Source organism: Tupaia chinensis, unplaced genomic scaffold, assembly GCF_000334495.1.
Source record: "Tupaia chinensis unplaced genomic scaffold, TupChi_1.0 Scaffold145257_1, whole genome shotgun sequence".
Taxonomy (NCBI): Eukaryota; Metazoa; Chordata; class Mammalia; order Scandentia; family Tupaiidae; genus Tupaia; species Tupaia belangeri.
In genome coordinates this window covers 2538613-2557554 of record NW_006205117.1, presented here as the reverse complement: position 1 = coordinate 2557554, position 18942 = coordinate 2538613, and the positions used below count along the sequence as shown (strand labels likewise).

Genomic DNA, 18942 nt, shown 5'->3' with positions numbered 1-18942 from the left:
TAACAAACTCTATACTCCAGACGTACTGACACTGGGCTCTATCTTAGCTCTAGAACTTTGCTTAAGATGGCCATGGGGTGTTTCTGCTTCCTGAAGAGATCTATTTGCTTCTCCCCATCCATGTAGCTAACTCTTACCACTTGCCTTTTTCCCCTTTCAAGATTGATCTAAGCCTCGTTAAAGCACCTCCCAGAAATACACATTAATTTGTAAGTCTGTGAAGGTAAAGGCAGTGCCTCACAAGTACTTAGTATTATCCTTAGTATATAGCAGGGATTTAACAAATGTTTACTGATGAAATGAATCTCACTTGGGTATAACGATAGGTTTGGGGACCAGCAGTTAGCGTAATGGCTATGTCGCTGGACTCCCACGTAGTCGACCGCGGTTCGCGTCCCGGACCTGGTGGCTTAAAACTCACGCCAGGCGCTTGTGCATGCATGCCCAAGATCCTGAGAGGAGACTGGAGGAGAAGGGATTGTGGTGTGGCCATCACCCCTGGGGGATGATTTCTCGCTTTCTGTCTCTCTCTCTGTCTGTCTGGCGAGCGCATGCGCCCTATAGCAAAAACCTCTAAAAAAAAAAAAAAAGTAAAAAAAAAAAATGATAGGTATGGTGATGCCAAGGAGAACAGCTGTTTTGTTTAATTTTAAGCATCTAATATTTAGCATGACCCTATATCTTCATAATTTTTAGTTTCTTACAAGAACTGTATAGCCTTCATACACATATTCTCAGGCCCGAATAGTGTGCCTGACACATGGTATATGCTTAGAACATGTTCGTTAAAGTCATGTTGCATATATTATCGTAGCACTAGTTTTGACACCTTCTAGGTCAGTTCAGTAAAATACCAAGATGGTGGCAAGAATGAGAGCTTAATGAAAGAGGACAAATTCAAGTCATTTTACCTTCTTTAATGTGAACACTTGGGGCCAGCAGGTGGCACAGTGGTTAAGCCACTGGATTCCTACATGGCCCATAGTGGTTCAAGTCCCAGTCCTGGCAACTTGAGGATCATGCCAGGCACATGTGCATGCATGCCCAAAATCCCAAGAGGAAAATGGAGGAAAAGGGATTGGGGCATGTCCATCCCTTAGGGGAGGGGAGATGATTTCTCATCTTTATCTCTCTCCCTGGTGAGTACACATGCTCTATGACAAATAAACAAATAAAAAACACTTGATTTCAATAGAATTATTTTAATATCTTAATCACCAAATAATCTCCAGTTTTACCAAGTTTTCCTTTTTGAGATATTTGAGTTTTCATTTGTTTGTTTATTTCTCCCATGAGTGGGAGAGATAGCGAAAGAGAGAGAGAGAGACAGTACCCCTAACAGGGTTTTGACACCATAATCCATGCCAAGCTTTCAAGCAGTGCCAGATCATAGGCAAGCATATGCTCAGCATACTCAGGGAGGTCTCGGAACTTGAACTGGTAACCTTTTTATATGGGATTACCTGGCAGAGCATCGTGCTTTATCACTACACCAATGTCTGGCCCCAGTTCTATGTAATTTTTCTTTTTCTTCTTTTTTTTTTTTTTTGAGGTTTTTGCCACAGGGCGCCATGTGCTCACCTGGGAGAGATAGAGAGAGGGAAAATGAGAAGTCACCATACAGGGGGATGGCTATTCCATAATCCTTTCTCTTTCAGACTCCTCTTGGGATTTTGGGCACTAATACTCATGCACCTGGCATGATCTTCAAGCTATTGGATCTGGGACTTGAACAGAAGTTAGCCATGTGGGAGTCCATCACTTTAACCACTATACAACCTGCTGGCCTTTCCTTGAGTTATTTTCAAGGGACACACAGTATGAATGTGTTAGTCACATGGTAACATACACACACACACACACACACACACACACACACAATTTTGGAATCTCAGGCAGTCTGTACGGTGTAGTGGTTAAAAGCTTAACTGAAAAAAATAAAAATAAAAAAATAAAATAAAAGCTTAACTGAAGGGATCAGAAAGACTTTGACTTACATGTTGGTTCTGTCACTCACTAGATGTGGAAACTTGGTTAAATATGGTCTCTCAGGACTCAGTTTATTAAATTATGAGACAGGAAAATTAAGCCTAAAAAAGGATGTACTGAGTGAGATAAATGCTATATAGAGCATTGGTATACCAAACACATAGAATTTAAAAATCATGACTGACATCAGCATTATTACTATTATTTAAAGAGAGTCTAGTTACTTTTTTTTAAAGAGAGAGTTTTATTATAGGGCACATGTGCTTGCCAGAGATATAAAGAGACAGACAGAAAGCAAGAAATCACCCCTTAGAGGGGTTGGTCACACCACAATCCCTTCTCCTCTATTCTCCTCTTTAGATTTTGGGCATATACACACACTCTATATGAGTTTCAAATGACCTGGGGCTCAAATCACAGTCAGGTGTGTGGGAGTCCAGCTATGTGTTAATGTTGCACCATCTGCTGGTCTCATAGTCAGGTTACCATTAGTTTAATTGAATTCCTATTAAGTGATAGTTCATTCTTGTTTTAATTCTTCCTGAAGTTTTCCAGTAACCTATTTGTTGACTTTAACCTACTTTAATACAGTCTTGCAACATGTCCAAGATTTTAAGAAAGCAAATGGAAAAAATGATATTCCTAGTCAACAGAACATCTGATTCAAAAGCAAGAAAGATTACATGTGGAAATAGAATTAGGGAAACCCAATGGAAATCTCTGTAATGGAAATAGTTTTTAAGTTTTCAGTATTGAGATCTTCATAGTATGAGTTTTACCTTTATTTTTTTAAGGGAAATTTTTGCTATAGAGTGCGTGTGCTCACTGGAGAGACAGAGACAGAAAGTGAGAAATTGCCTGCAGGAGGAATGGCCACACCGCAATCCCTTCTCCTCCATTTCTACTCTCGGGATTTTAGGCATGCACACACATGTGTCCAGCGTGAATTTTGAGCCACTGCGTCTGGGACTCAAACTGTGGTCAACTGCCTGGAAGTCCAGCAACATAACCATTATACCATCTGCTGGTGCTGAGTTTTAACTATTTTAATGTAAAGCACAGACTAAAACTCATTTTGAGGTTGGGTGGGAGGGTTTTTTGGTTTTTTTTTTTTTTTTTTTGGAGAGGTTTTTGCTATAGGGCGCGTGCGCTCACCAGACAGAGAGAGAGAGAGAGATAGAAAGCGAGAAATCACCCCCCAGGGGGGATGGCCATGCCACAATCCCTTCTCCTCCATTCTCCTCTTGGGATCTTGAGCACGCAAGCACATGTAACCGGCGTGAGTTTTAAGTCACTGGGTCCAGGACTCCAACCGTGGTCGGCTACATGGGAGTTCAGCAACATAGCCATTACGCTAACTGCTGGTCCTCTGGGCAGGTATTTTTTGAAAACTACCTCAGAAGATGGTAGTTTAGGAATGACCAGTGGATGTGCTGAAGAATGACAGAATGCAACACCTCGTTCTGACCTTTCAGCATATTGAAGAAAGTGAAAAAAAAATGAAAAATTTCCATGAGACATTGGCTGCATGCATTTGTCCAAATTCATCAAATTGTATAATTTAAAAATATGCCATTTTTAACTATACCTCAATAGGGCTGTCAAAATTTCTTTTCTACTAATGGGAAAAAGTGTGTTGGATTTTCTGAAGCTTGGCAACAGAGAGAGAGAGAAGCTGACATCCCAAAAGGCTTTCTCTAAATATCGAGTAATAAATCATTTAGAAAAAACATCTGTTGCATCAAAAAATGGACTATTGGGAGATAAAACATTTTCTAGTAAAAAGAGAATTTGAACTTAAGTCACACACAGTTTCACAAATAGTCTCAAAGACTAAAATACAATATGAAAGGGTTAGATCCAGCTGTAACGGCTACCTAACCAATATTCTATGGCATCATGTCAACTTTATTGTTTTTGTTCTATCATGAGCTACAATCTTTAAAATTCCCATTAGAAAGTCAGTCAGAGTGGAATTTTATTGCTATTGTTATTTGATTACATGACGCCCAAAACTCTGTTCTCTAACCTTGACATGCACATGAGTTTCCCTTCCTAAGCTGGAGTTACATTGAAAACCAGAAGACTGTGTATCTGAAATTAACTTTTGGTGGCATTATGTGACAAAATTAAATTTACAGAGTGAAAAATTATATTTGAGTTTTGGTATGCTGTTACTAGTGTCCTAAACGTATGTACCAAAGAATAAGGATATAATAAAACCATGTATCAACAAGTTACACTCGAGAATACAGTAAAAGATAGGTCCTTGGAAGAATGATGCTTTAGTTTGTAGTGTCAACCTTTCCTAAAAATGAAGAAGGTCATATATGTTAGCAGAGTAAAATCCTGTGGGTGTGTGCATTAGTAATCTATCACCATTTTCAAAAATAGTTCAAATTCTCATATATTCTGCTACCATATTGGATACCATATACATTTCAAGATATGTCTCAAGTTCTAGATTAGGAAATACTATCAAAATACACATGGATTGGTGCCAGCTTGTGGCATGGAAGTTAAAGGCACTGGATTCCCACACATGGGCGACTGCAGTTTGAATCCTGGACCTGGTAGTTTGTCTTTTCTTTCCCTTTCTCTCTCTCTCTCTGGTCAAATTAATAATAATAATAATAACAACAAAAAAATTGAATTAAATAAATAATTATTTTTTAAAAGTATATGGATAAAACAATAAAAAAAACAACAACCAAAGCACAGCGAAGTCTATCCACTTCTGGGTCAGTAGGTGGTTTGGTGATTCAGGTGCTGAACTCCCATGTGGGTGACTGTGGTTCGAGTCCTAGACCTGTAGGGTTGCTCTTTCACTTTACCGTTCTCTCTGTCTTTCTCTGGTCAGCACATGTGCCATATAGCAAATTATTGATAAATAGTAATAATAAGTAAATACATAAATAATTCTTTAAAAAAGTATCCAGTTCCTGTTTGCAAGAGACTCATAGAAGAAAGAAAATCAGGATTACAACAAGGTTAGATATAATATGACAAAAAAGTACTAGGAAAATATCAAAATAAAGGAAACCATGGCAATATTAACAGAGAAAAAGTACACTTCCATGAGTTATTATAATAGATCTTACCAGAGATAATTAAATAAGACAAATTGAGATATTAGTACCTTAGAGAATAAAGAGACTACTTCAGAATAGTTGTTTAAAGACATCTAAAGGCATAGCTATGAAATACGTAAGTCAAAACATTAGAGAGCTGGCCGTGGAGAGCAGTGGTTAGGCACTGTGCTTTGAGAACCAGATCTCAAATGGTCAATCACAGATTCAATGATTCTGGTGGCTTGAGAAGCATTCTGAACATCTGTGTGTGTACCCAAAATGTGGACAGAAAGGAGAACTGGAGGGAGAAGGATTGTGGCCTAACCACGCTCCGTTGGCAGGTGCTCTCTCTCTCTCTTTCTCTGGTGAGCATGCATGTCCTCTGAGAAGAAAAATAAAAATCCAAGGAGAAATAGACACAACTATAATTATTGTAGAAAATTTCACACATTTTTTTCTCAGAAATTCACTTGTAAAGAATATAAAAAGATCTAGTGAATTTAAATAATATAATTATCAAACTATATGTAATAAACATATAGAGAAATTTGTGTCCTTAAGTAGAGAATATACAGTCATTTTTCATATCCACAATCATGGGAAAATACCACTAAGAAAAGAGACTACATATTAGTACACTAAACATAAATTATTTTTAAAATGAATATAACAAAGTTACAGTATTTTGGGAGGTCAATTTAGCAGTATACAACAAGATTTAAAATGTGTGTGCCCTTAAGCAATTTCTTGTCTAAGGCATGTATCCTATAGAATTGCTTGAAGATATGCATAAAATATCTTCATAATGATGCTCATTGAACCATTCTTTGTAGCAGTATAATGATAATGATAACCAGCTACCATTGACAGACAAATGTGAATAAATTATGGCACAGCCACGGGGACAACAGATGGCATGGTGGTGAAGTTGCTGGACTCCCACATGGCTGACCATGGTTCGAGTCCAGACCTAGCTAGCGGCTTGTTTTCTCACTTTCCATCTCTCTCTCCACCCCCTCACCACCCCCATTTCTCTCTGGTGAGCACATGTGGCTTGTAGCAAAATAAATAATATTACTGCTAATAATAATGATAAATAAAATTAAATAAGTAGTTCTTTTAAAATTATATGGTACGGTCATACAATGGAATAATATGCAGTTTATCTTTTTTCTCCAACTTGAACAATGCTTGATCTTCTCTAATTGGATTCTTTTTAGTTAATTTTCAGAGTAGCATGAGGAATATCTTCATGTACAGATTTTAAAGATATAAAATTATCTTTCAAAACAAAACTTAATTGGGACCAGTGATGGCATAATCTTTATGTCGCTGGACTGTCACATAGTCGACTGTGGTTCAAGTCATGGACCTCACAGCTTAAAACTCACGCTGGGCACGTGTGCATGTGTGCCCAAGATCCCAAGAGGGGAATGGAGGACAAGGGACTGCAGCATGGCCATTCCCCTAGGGGGTGCTGATTTTTTGCTTTTTGTCTCTCTGTCTCTCTGGCAAGCACACATGCCCTATAGCAAAAATCTCCCTAAAAAAATAACTTTATTTATGACAGCACACATATGTTTGCATGAGAGAGAGAAGAGAAAGAAAGAGGGGGAAGAAGCAGAGAGAGAAAGTAACACCCTAATGGAACCTGGTGGTGCTGCCATCCTTCCTCTTCCAATTCTCCATCCCATCAGGATCCTGAACACATGGCATGAGTTTGGGCTGGGACTTGAACCTTGGCTGGTTATTTGGGATCTGGCCTTCTCCATATAGCACCAAAGTGCACCATGGGGCCATCTCAAAATATAAAATTATTAATATCTTCAATAAAATGTAAGGTGTAAAATTAACTGAAATAAAACATGAGAATTATATGTTTAGTACAACATTCTTTAAGAAAACAAACTCAACCTATATATTTATTCTTTTTTCCCTCTGAATATATAGTATAGTAAAGATTATAAAAATAATTATCAAACTGTTAATAGTGGATCTTATTGGAAAGTGGGTTAAGATAAAGGGACATTAGATAGCAGTTTTATTTTTTTTAACTCTATATGATTCTGTTTGTTTTATTTATGTTTTAATAGGATTGTGTTCCTTAGTTATTTGGTTTTTCTTCGAGTCCAGACCTAGCTAGCGGCTTGTTTTCTCACTTTCCATCTCTCTCTCCACCCCCTCACCACCCCCATTTCTCTCTGGTGAGCACATGTGGCTTGTAGCAAAATAAATAATATTACTGCTAATAATAATGATAAATAAAATTAAATAAGTAGTTCTTTTAAAATTATATGGTACGGTCATACAATGGAATAATATGCAGTTTATCTTTTTTCTCCAACTTGAACAATGCTTGATCTTCTCTAATTGGATTCTTTTTAGTTAATTTTCAGAGTAGCATGAGGAATATCTTCATGTACAGATTTTAAAGATATAAAATTATCTTTCAAAACAAAACTTAATTGGGACCAGTGATGGCATAATCTTTATGTCGCTGGACTGTCACATAGTCGACTGTGGTTCAAGTCATGGACCTCACAGCTTAAAACTCACGCTGGGCACGTGTGCATGTGTGCCCAAGATCCCAAGAGGGGAATGGAGGACAAGGGACTGCAGCATGGCCATTCCCCTAGGGGGTGCTGATTTTTTGCTTTTTGTCTCTCTGTCTCTCTGGCAAGCACACATGCCCTATAGCAAAAATCTCCCTAAAAAAATAACTTTATTTATGACAGCACACATATGTTTGCATGAGAGAGAGAAGAGAAAGAAAGAGGGGGAAGAAGCAGAGAGAGAAAGTAACACCCTAATGGAACCTGGTGGTGCTGCCATCCTTCCTCTTCCAATTCTCCATCCCATCAGGATCCTGAACACATGGCATGAGTTTGGGCTGGGACTTGAACCTTGGCTGGTTATTTGGGATCTGGCCTTCTCCATATAGCACCAAAGTGCACCATGGGGCCATCTCAAAATATAAAATTATTAATATCTTCAATAAAATGTAAGGTGTAAAATTAACTGAAATAAAACATGAGAATTATATGTTTAGTACAACATTCTTTAAGAAAACAAACTCAACCTATATATTTATTCTTTTTTCCCTCTGAATATATAGTATAGTAAAGATTATAAAAATAATTATCAAACTGTTAATAGTGGATCTTATTGGAAAGTGGGTTAAGATAAAGGGACATTAGATAGCAGTTTTATTTTTTTTAACTCTATATGATTCTGTTTGTTTTATTTATGTTTTAATAGGATTGTGTTCCTTAGTTATTTGGTTTTTAAAAATAAAAGAAATTTTAGAACAATAAGAATCCTATTATTCTAGAATTTCTTTATCTTGAAACTTTTGACCTGGGATGAGAGTTATGGGATTTAAAAAGCAGTCCAAAGCACACTTAATTAACATATATCAATGTGAAATTAAATTTTCATTAGGAATCTCTGAAAGCAAGAACTCAAAATCATTATAAGTACCAGAAAGTCAAATATTCTTTGTTAGGTTTTTAAAGTGTTATTTGTCACTGTAGCTTGTTCTAAAATATTTATTCAGTAACTTATCTGTGTCATTCCATGTAGTGCTGTGGTCAGAAAAAGTTCAGCATTCATTTTGTCATTGTAAAAATTGTCCCATAGAAGAGTTTAATAGTGGGAGTCAAGGTACCTCAAAACGCAATATAATTTAGGGGCCAGGAACAAATCGGAGAAGACAAGAAGGGTTAAACTCCATGCAGGCTTATCTTTCATTCTGACATAACAATTAAATTGTATAAATTCCTAATGAGTTCAATGTTAGAGTTTGCAAAAAACCTAATATACACATAATTTTTGTTTCTTATCCTCATGATCCTTTAAGATAAGAAGGGTAGGAATTAATCTCCATTTTACTATAACAGTAGAGATTTTAAAGGAATTATAGGGGTCAGCATGTGGGGTAGTGGATAAGGTGCTGAACTCTCATATGGTTGACTGTCATTCAAGACCCAGACCTGGAGGCTTGAAATTTACACTGGGTACACGTACATGCACGCCCAAAATCCTGAGATGAGACTGGAAGGGACTATGCATGGCCATCCCCCGTGGAAGGTAATTTCTCACTTTCTGTCTCTCTGTCTCTCTGGCAAGCCCCCCCCCCCCATAGCAAAAATCTCTAAAACAATAAGGAATTATAATTCAGCATCAAATTATGTTTTAGGTGTTTTGTTGAACATTCCCCTCCCACCAATGTCACATTTTGTACATGATAAGCATTTAATATATAGAGTTCACTAGTAAGGTACCAAAAGGTGCATCGTATTCAGAAAATTTCAGCCCTTTTTGTTTTATGACACTACTAAGAAAGGGACTGATAGGAAGAATAAATTGTGGGCCAGCCAGCTGTACTGCAGTTGAAGTGGCTCATCCCACATGGCCAACTGTGACTGCATAGGTCGAGCCTCCTACCAGAGGCTTGACAAACACGCTGGGCACATGCATGTGCCAGCCCAAAATCCCAAGAAGAGAATGGAGAAGGGTCTGCAGCATAGCCACACCCCCATAGGGTGATTTCTCACTTTCTTTATCTCTTTCTCTCTCTCTTTGGTGAGCACACATGCCCAAAAAAAAAAAAAAAAAAAAAAGAAGAAGGAGAGAGAGAGAAAGAATACATTGAAATGTAGGTAAATGTATATTGCTGTTCTTCATGTTTAGATTCTGCTGTTAATTATGTCATTTAGCAATTAAAAACAAACAAACAAAAAGTCCTGTGATTCCTATTACCCAGGTAACATGGAATGTTGTGGGAAGAGAAGAATCAGGGGCAACAAAGAAATCAATTTTGGTTTTATCAGCATATTACTCACTCAACCTGTTCCTTATTCTCCATCAGGTAAATAAATTTTAAATTTGAAAAAGTCCATTTATAACTGAACCTGAAATTTAGAGGACTTCAGTGAATGAAATATCTGAATAGCTTATTTTTCCATGTGGCATATGAGTTTTTGAATTTTTATCAGTGATAAGACTTGACAAAACACCAAGAGTCTGGGGAAGGAGTGAAGTGTACTCAAGAAAGGATGTTTGCACTAGTTTGAACAAATTTCAGGACCTATCAAGTGAGTAATAATTCACATAGTATGAATTAGCTTATGCCAAGAATTCAGTCAGTGTTTTTGGGCAGGTAGTGTTAGCACTAGAAGTAATAGGGAGCACAGCTATCAACATACTGTGATGGGAGGGGACCAGCAGTTGGCATAATGGCTATGTCGCTGAACTCCCATGTAGTCGACTGCGGTGGTTCACATTCCGGACCCGGTGGCTTAAACTCATGCCGGGCTCGTGTGCGTGCGTGCGTGCCCAAGATCCCAAGAGGAGAATGGAGGAGAAGGGATTGCAGCATGGCCATCTCCCCTGGGGGGTGATTTCTGGCTTTGGGTGTGTCTCTCTCTCTGTCTGTCTGGCGAGCACATGTGCTCTATAGCAAAAACCTCTCAAAAAAAAAATTAGAAAGTGTAACATTGATAAAGTAGTAGTATAGAGTCCAGAGATCATATTCAAAAATTCCCAATTGATCTAAAAATGTCCTTCATAGCTATTTTCTACTACATCTAGGATTCAGTCAAGTATCACTTTTATCTATTTTAATCTTTTTCTTCTTTTTAAAAATTTGTTATAGGTCATGTGTGCTCACTGGATAGAGACAGAGAAAGAGAAAGAGAGTGAAAGTGAGAAAGCACTCCTGAGGGGAGATGACCACACAGTAATGCCTTCTCCTCAATTTTCCTCTCAAGATTTTGGCATGCATGCACACATGCCAGTATGTTTTTCAAGCTTCTGGGTCCAGGATTAGAACCACATAGTTAGGCATGTGGGACCTAGCCATCTTAAACCACCAAGCCACCTGGACTGGCCCCCTATTTTAATCTTCATAGTAATTTATCAATTATCCCAAAAATATTTCAGCCCTTGAAATCTATTGAGTATTAGTGCAAGGTATAGTAACTTTATATTGACTAGTATCCAGATTTCCCTTCATAGAAAATGGAGGCCAAACTGGGGTTGGTCCAATCAGAGTACCCTCTTAGAAGTCAGTATCAGGGTCAGTGTTTGATGGATCTACACTTTTGATGACTGGCTTATTTCACTTAGAATGTTCTCCAGTTCCATCCATGTTGTCACAATGAAAGACTTTCTTTCTTTTTAAAGGCTGTATAAGATTGCATTGTTTACATATACCACATCTTTATCTGGTGATGGATACTTAGGCACAGTTAATAAAATGTATCATATATTTCAAAATTGCTAAAGCATATTTTTCAAGGTTCTCCATTAAATAAATGAATAAATAAATAGGGGAGGTCCTAGGTATGTTAATTAGCTTGACTGAATTTTTCTGTAATATATACATAGACCAAACATCACTTTGTACCCTGTAAATATACATAATTACTGTTTGTCAATCAAAAACAGAGTATTTAATCATAACTATAGGTATGTCAGTTCACAGTTGAGCAAAGTGGTGGCTTTGACCTGGTAGAGTAAATGGCACACCGTAGGTACTTAATTATTACTTAATGGATGAGCGTTCATTATTTACACATTGACTCCAACTGGCATGGGCCTATGAGTTGGAGACTGTGTAATCTAAGTTAACTCTCAGAAATAGGCAGTTGATATCTGAAGGATTTATAAATTCATTGCCTTAGATTACAAAGTCTTATAAAAAAATAAAAATAAACTAGCCTTTGGAATCTAACAGAGTATGCTTGAATCAGATGACATTAATCTCTCTATTTGGTGAAATAAATTTTAGTTTAAATCGTTTATTCAATTCACTGCAGAGTAAAGCTTAACAGGCTATTCGACTATTCAGATTCAATTCTACCTTTTAATGCTGGAGGCTGCTAGCACAGTGGGGTCCCAGACAGAAGCCTAGGCTGTGTACCCACAGGGGTCTGGGTTGAGACACATCAGCTTTGTCTGAATGGATCACAGGGTAGAGTCACCAGCAATTAAATTTCATGAGGACCATAAGCCTCATTCTAAGGAAGGAGCTCACATACAATAAAGGAAAAGTTAAATTATTAGTGCGGAAACAATGAAGGCACTTTGAATTTGGCAGGAGTATAACTTCTGGCCAACACTGCACACATAAATTTAGTAAATGGTCAAGTCAGTTTATAACCACTTTTCCTTTCCATACTATTTGTATATTGATGAGACTTAGAAAGTTGATCTTTCAAATTGTCCAGAATACAGAGGTGCCCGTTCAAATTTCTACATGTATAAGCTACTTCTAGGTGACTCTTGAGTCATAGTTCCCCTCTATACCCAGTACTGCAGGAAAATAATCTCCCCACATGGCTACAAAGCCAAGGACCACTGGCTAGCTACCTGACATTCATGTCTCCTTCCTCCTTCCTATCAAAATCCTGGTTGGATTCAGCTATCCTTCCCTGTACCACACCTAATTAAAGAAAAGTGACACAATCCCCAACACCAGTGGTTGATAACTAGCCTAAAGGATTCAACACATGGCATTCTCTTGGCCACTGCTACTTATGAAAGCTTGACCTGACTCTCTTCCTTTTTCTTTTTTTTCTTTTTCTTTTTCTTCCTTCCTTCCTTCCTTCCTTCCTTCCTTCCTTCCTTCCTTCCTTCTTTCCTTCCTTCCTTCCTTCTGTTTCTTTTTTTCTTTCTCTCTTTCTTTCTTTCTTTCTTTCTTTCTTCCTTTCTTCCTTTCTTCCTTTTTTCCTTTCTTTCATTTTAGCTTGTACTCTGTGTGTGCTCACCAAAGAGAGACAGAGAGGAAGAGAGCAGGAGAGTGAGAAATGATCCTTCAAGGGGGATGGCCACACCATAGTCCCTTCTCTTCTATTCTCCTCTAGGGATTTGGGGCACATACACACATGTGCCTGGCATGATTCTCAAGACGTTGTGTCCAGGACTCAAGCAGTGGTTGGTTGTGTGGGAGTCCAGCACCTTAACCACCACGCCTCCTGCTGACCCAACTACTGACTTTAGTAGGCTCAATTAGATTAAAATGAAAGACATATTCCATCCTTTGGCAGTGGTTTCTCCCTCTCCTTCTTGCTTGATGCCAACAAGAGACCATGCTGCTTGCTGTCATCTTATGATCATGAGAAGGACCATTGGGATAAGGCCAACTGTTCTAGACAGCATAGAAAAACAGAAAAATCTGAAGTCCTCAATGTTAGAACTTGAGTTACTGAATTAAATCATCTTGCAGTTGACTGTCATCTGTGCGTGGCTCTCTCTGGTCAAATTAAATAAATATATGAATAAATAAAATAAAATAAATAATTATTTTTAAAAAGTATTTATATCACACACATATATTTGTATGTAAAATTAGATCATTCATTACACAGATATTTGCAGTACTACTACTATGTAAATTTTTTTCTACTATATAATTTTTAATGGTCTCATGATATTGCATCCTTAGAGACATCATAATTTACTTTATCTTGAAAGGTTAAATTTTCCATTGTTTCTAATCTCTCTCTCTTGTAAATATTTTCTCATAATGAACACCAGATGCATGAGTAAGTGTTCCTAATAGCATCTGATTAGATCTTTTATACAAAACAGCTGAATTTGTGTAAGTTCAGGACCATTGTAAAACAAGTATAGAACAGGCTTGGAATGTGTCACTAAATCTACCAGAGAGATTATAAACTAGAACCACAAAGCTATTTCTTTTCAGTGCACACAATTCCCAAGTAATGGACTGTTGGGTTCATTTCTTTCCCTTGACTGTTCATTTGTCCCTGGGATACTGGGTTTTATGCACCTTCCAAATCTATTTCCTCAGTGTGGTCAGTCTGCTCTTGTACTGCCAACACAATATCTGAAACCGGGCGATTTGTAAGAACAGAGGTTTATTCAGCTACCTGTTTGGAGGCCCAAAATTCAAGTACCAACTTCCGGTGTTACTACAACATGGTGAAGGGCAGGATCTTGAACAGGGAACTGTCCATAAGTTTCTGCCTGTTTTCACTTCCATTTCCCTCTAAGAAATCCACCAAAGTTCGCTCATAGTGACCCCACTCTACAGACTTTATTACAGCCAAAGCCCACCTACCACTCCAGGACACCACAAAGATATCACTTAACACCTTTATAATACCACCAAATCCCAACACATGAATTTGGAGAAATGCAGACTATGAGCACTTGGGTTTTAGTGTCTCCTCATTGCTTTCACAAAGATGAACCTTGACCAAGTTATTACTCCATTGTTGCCAACTAGGTGCTGAGAGGCTTCTGAGTGCCCAGGCCAATGCCTCCACACCTTCTTTCTCAGCCTTTTAGAATCAACAGCTTGCCCTAGTCATACTCACTGGTGAGGCACAGAAAGATGAACACAGAGGGATTTCAAAATGGTCAGAGTAAGAATGATGAGTAGTACTGAAGCCAGATCATTGACAGTCTAGAGAAATCTTTCAGAGCATGGATTGAAGGTTTTTTCCTATGACTCTCCCAGTGAGGCAGGAGAAAGCTAGGGAACAGAAGTGGGTAAAGAGGCTAAAGCGTCTTCCAATATGGCTAGATAGAAAAAGCAATTCGGGAAGAAAATTCCCTGCCCAAGGTAATGTAAGCAGGATCTTAGCTGATTAAGCCATATTTGAAATACCCAATGAGAAATCAGCAGGCCCAACTACATTTGATAGAGCCAATGAAATGAGAATAATAAGGGGACTCAGCCAATGACCGACCAACTTGATTCAGATTAAAAATTATAAACCTCTTAGAATGCAACCACTGGGGCCTTTTGAGCCACTCTCTATGTCTACTCAGGTCTGCTCCTACCTCTAAGGAATGTGCTTTCACTTTTACTTAATAAACTACCTTTTCCTTTCATTATCGGTGTTTTGTTCAGTTCTTTGTCTGAAACACCAAGGCCCTGGATATCATCACAGAAGCCATCCTGGCAACACCAGCCATGGTGTTCTACACCAGAGCTGTGCATTTCATTCGCTTTTATCTTCCATCTGCTAACTTCCAGGTTCCTGTGTATTACTGAGATCCATTGGCTCCTGACCTATTTCTCCTCCTAATCCTTCTCCTATCTCCTGGAGACTCAGGTGCCCCTCCTGAATTCGGTTGTCTTGGTGAAGAGCCATGTTGCTCAGTCTCTTTTCAGTCATTCGTATTCATAGGGCAATTTTCTTAATTACAGTACTTGATGCTGCGATGTGTCTCCCAATTTTCTGTGCGGGGGTTCTTCTGTGTTGCAGACACTCTGCATGAATTCAACACCTTTAATTGCTGGGAACTTTCACTAGGATGCAATATGTAAAGAGGGAAGTCAGCTTCCAGGATTCCATTTAAAGAATGTTTACTTGACTCTGATTTTACTAGGTTCAGGGTGTCTGGTTGCTCTGCTGCTTTGTGATTTGCATTTACAAAGCAAGATTAAGCTTTCGTTTGCACCCTTCATTTGCTAATGAAAATTCTGTTTTCAATTTACCTGCAGGTGAGCATTTAGATCTCACGCTCTTCTGAGATCACTGTGGAAGGAGGAAATGAATAATTTGATGGTCTCTAAAACATAGAGTAGGGTACCGGAGCCATAAAACTGAATTTTGTGAATCTATCAGTTAATAACTACGGGATGTAGAGGGTGGACCCTGTGACCTTCCTCCAAATGTACTAAACTATTTCAGCAAGCCTACGTTTATTGGGTAGAATGTTTTGTAATCTCAGTCTAGTCTGAAGAAATACCTGACAAGACTGAGGTAAAATTTAAAAATCAACAAGTAAAATGAAATCAAACAGAAAATGTAGAAGGCAGAATAAATAGCACTGAGTACTTTTGCTTTTAGGATTTTTTAAAGATTGTTTTTTAAAAAGATGTTTTAAAGTTCATTGCTATTTATTTGCTTTCATGAGCAAGCAAGCGAGAGAGCATATCCAACAAGATTTTGATATCATTATCTATCCCCAGCTTCAGCTATTAGGTTGTTGGGAAAGTCATGACGTATTTTTCTTTACAAAAATGTGTCATAAATTTCCCGATAACCTAATAGTTTCAGTTCATGGGCTCATGTGCTTAGCACACTTGGGAGGTTTTTGGATATAAAACTCAGAACTTTCTCATGTGGCTCAGCGTTGCAGTGTTGTGTCTTACCCTTGCACCACCATCTGGACCCTTTCCTGCATATAAGTTCTTAACAGACAATTTTTCCTGTTGATTTCAAAATTCTACCTTAGTGTCATCAGATGTCAACTGATTAAGCACATTTTTCTACTCTGTGGTCCTTATAGTCTAATGACTGCCACTTGTGTTTTATTCTGGCTCTATTTTTCACTCATTCTGTTACCGAACTCAAATCAGGTCCGCATGTCCAAGCGCTATAAAACCAAGGCATAGGCACGTGGTGTGATGAAGGAAAATACAGATTTATTGCAAAACGCAAAGCAAGGAGAGTGGGCAGCTCATGCTGAAAAGACTCGGTCTCCCCGAAATGTTCCCCACAGGCGTTTTTAAGGGCAAAATTAGGGGCAGAGGTCCCAGGCGCATGACCAGTTCAGTGATTGTTTCAAGAAGGCATGATCATCTCGTGGGCATTCTTGATTGATGAGGTCTTAGATAATCAAATGCCTCTTCAGGTGTCTGGAACTGTTTAACCTGGAATCAGTCTCTGAGCTCACAACCAGCAGTTTCCAGTCTACAAAACATCTTACGTATTGAAATGAAAAGCTTCTTTCCTTTAAGTGAGAGATTTTTAAGAGGTCAAATGGCCCTCACTCATGGTCCATGTTGGTCATTATCATAACCAAAGTCTGAAGACTTACTCCTTACTCCGGGGCCATTACAATGCAAGTGGACTTTATATTTCAGGAACCTTAGAAAATTCATTAGGGGATTCTTGCTGGGTTTCAGTTCCATCTGAGCTTGAGCCTGTTGCTGATTGAGACATTCTGAAGCTGTAAGTGATGACATCTGAAACTGAAATTCTTCCCACTTGTTTGGGTAGGATTGAATTCAGGTTTGCAGTAAGGTAGAGATTCCTTGAGTTTTTCTTTCCTTTAATATATGTACTTCTTTCATTCCCCAAAAGAAGTAAATTAATATGCCTACTTTATTCTTCAAAAATTGTCTTCAATATACCAGTAATTTTCACTAAATCTATACTAGGATCCAGTCTGTTATCCTGGTAAACAGGGCCCTCCACTATTTACCTTTGTGAGTTGATTTATACTAAAAGAAAAAGACACTAGAGATGGAGTTCTGTGTTTGAGTGAGCAGAAATTGGGGAGGTGGAGGCTAGGAGGGACCCAGGCTGTATCAAAACTTCTAGCAAGAGAGCATTTGCAAGTGGAAGCTGAGAGTATATTTTTTATACACAGTCATATATATAATCAAGGTTATAACATAAAACGGTGTTAAGAAGAGAAAGGGCCACTTTACATGGGGCAGAGAAACGAAGTTCTTTTTAGCAGTTGAAAAGCTTTTCATCCTTTTAAGTCAGAAACGATGATTCCTTGGGCAAAGTTTCATGGTCATGGTGGAACCAGAAGCTATGGCAGGTGGGAAGTGCTGTCTTTTAGTGGTTTTGCATCAGTGAGAAGGCTGAGGTTGAAGAAGAAGGTAAGATAAGTTTTGAACAATATGATACAGATTTCAAGAAATAACTGAAGGGAAATTTGAGGCCCTCTGGTTAGATAGGCATGTTGACCAGCCAATAAAATTGCATATTAATATTAACATGACTAAATTTGTGTCCATAGACTGGTGAAGCCAAGGGGAATTCAAATTACTAATATACTTGCTTCTATTTCAGAAAATAAAAGTACATATTTGGACCTCAGATTTCAATGCACTTGAAAACAGACATATTATACTTTTGCCCTAAGGCACTTTGAGTTAATGTTGAATTATTGGCAGAGATCATCTTTTTTCACTGCATTTCCATTATTTCAGCATATTTGCATCTGATGACTTTTTCTAAAATCTGATGAGAAAAACTTTCTTATTATTTTTTTTTTGTGTGTTTCAGTAATGGGAGCTTGCAGAAAGTGGTATCTTCCTAAGGGTGATAAAATCAAATGCTAAATCAACTTCTTGGCCGAGAATAGTATGTGGAATGAGTATGTTGCCTTATTACCAGAAGGGTGAGAATGGAGAATGAAGGATGTTAGAAGGGTAGTATGTAGGAGTTCTGATGAGATGCCTAGAATGTGAACTTGCAGTGAGAACAGTAGGAGGAAACAAGTAATGCCAAGAGTAGCTCTAAAAGTATTTAAAGAAAGTATGATCTTTTAGAAACTTAAGTACTTAAATAGCTGCTTCTCTGGCTAATCTGCCTGACTGCCTTGTCATCTAACTATCCATCTGCCTATTCTCCTTATATCAGAAGGAACATTCAAAAAACTCATGAAAGAGGGAATTAGTGCTCACTTCAACAGCACATACACTAAAATTGTAATGTAACAGAGAAGATTAATATGGCCCCTGCACAAGGATGACACGCAAATTCGTGAAGTGTTCCATATTTTTCTGGGTATCTACCCAGAGGGCAGGAGAATGCTCAGTCAGAAAAGTGCTTGCACATCAATGTTTATTGCAGCATTATTTATGATTGCTAAGATGTGAAAATAGATGAATGTATGGAAAAAGTGTGGCACATATACTCTATAGAATACTATTCAACCATAAAAAACAACAAGACCCTGGCATTTGGTAGAAAGTAGATGAATATGGAAGATCTATTGCTGAGTGAAGCAAGCCAGGAGATGAAAGAAAGATATTGTGTGTATCTTGAAGTCTATTTTATAATACATGAGAATGACCAAAGTCAAGCAACGAATAATACTGTATTTTAGCTGATGAGTAAATATGCGCATGAACTAAAGAACGAAATATTGCTGT

At 38.0% G+C, this 18942-nt stretch overlaps 1 non-coding gene across 1 annotated transcript; it reads left to right on the top strand.

Moving 5' to 3' along the window:
* Positions 1-18463: 18463 nt before the first annotated feature.
* LOC114006013 (U6 spliceosomal RNA) lies at positions 18464-18570 on the top strand. Its single transcript, XR_003547785.1, has one exon. It is a non-coding gene; the product is annotated as a U6 spliceosomal RNA (small nuclear RNA).
* Positions 18571-18942: the final 372 nt, after the last annotated feature.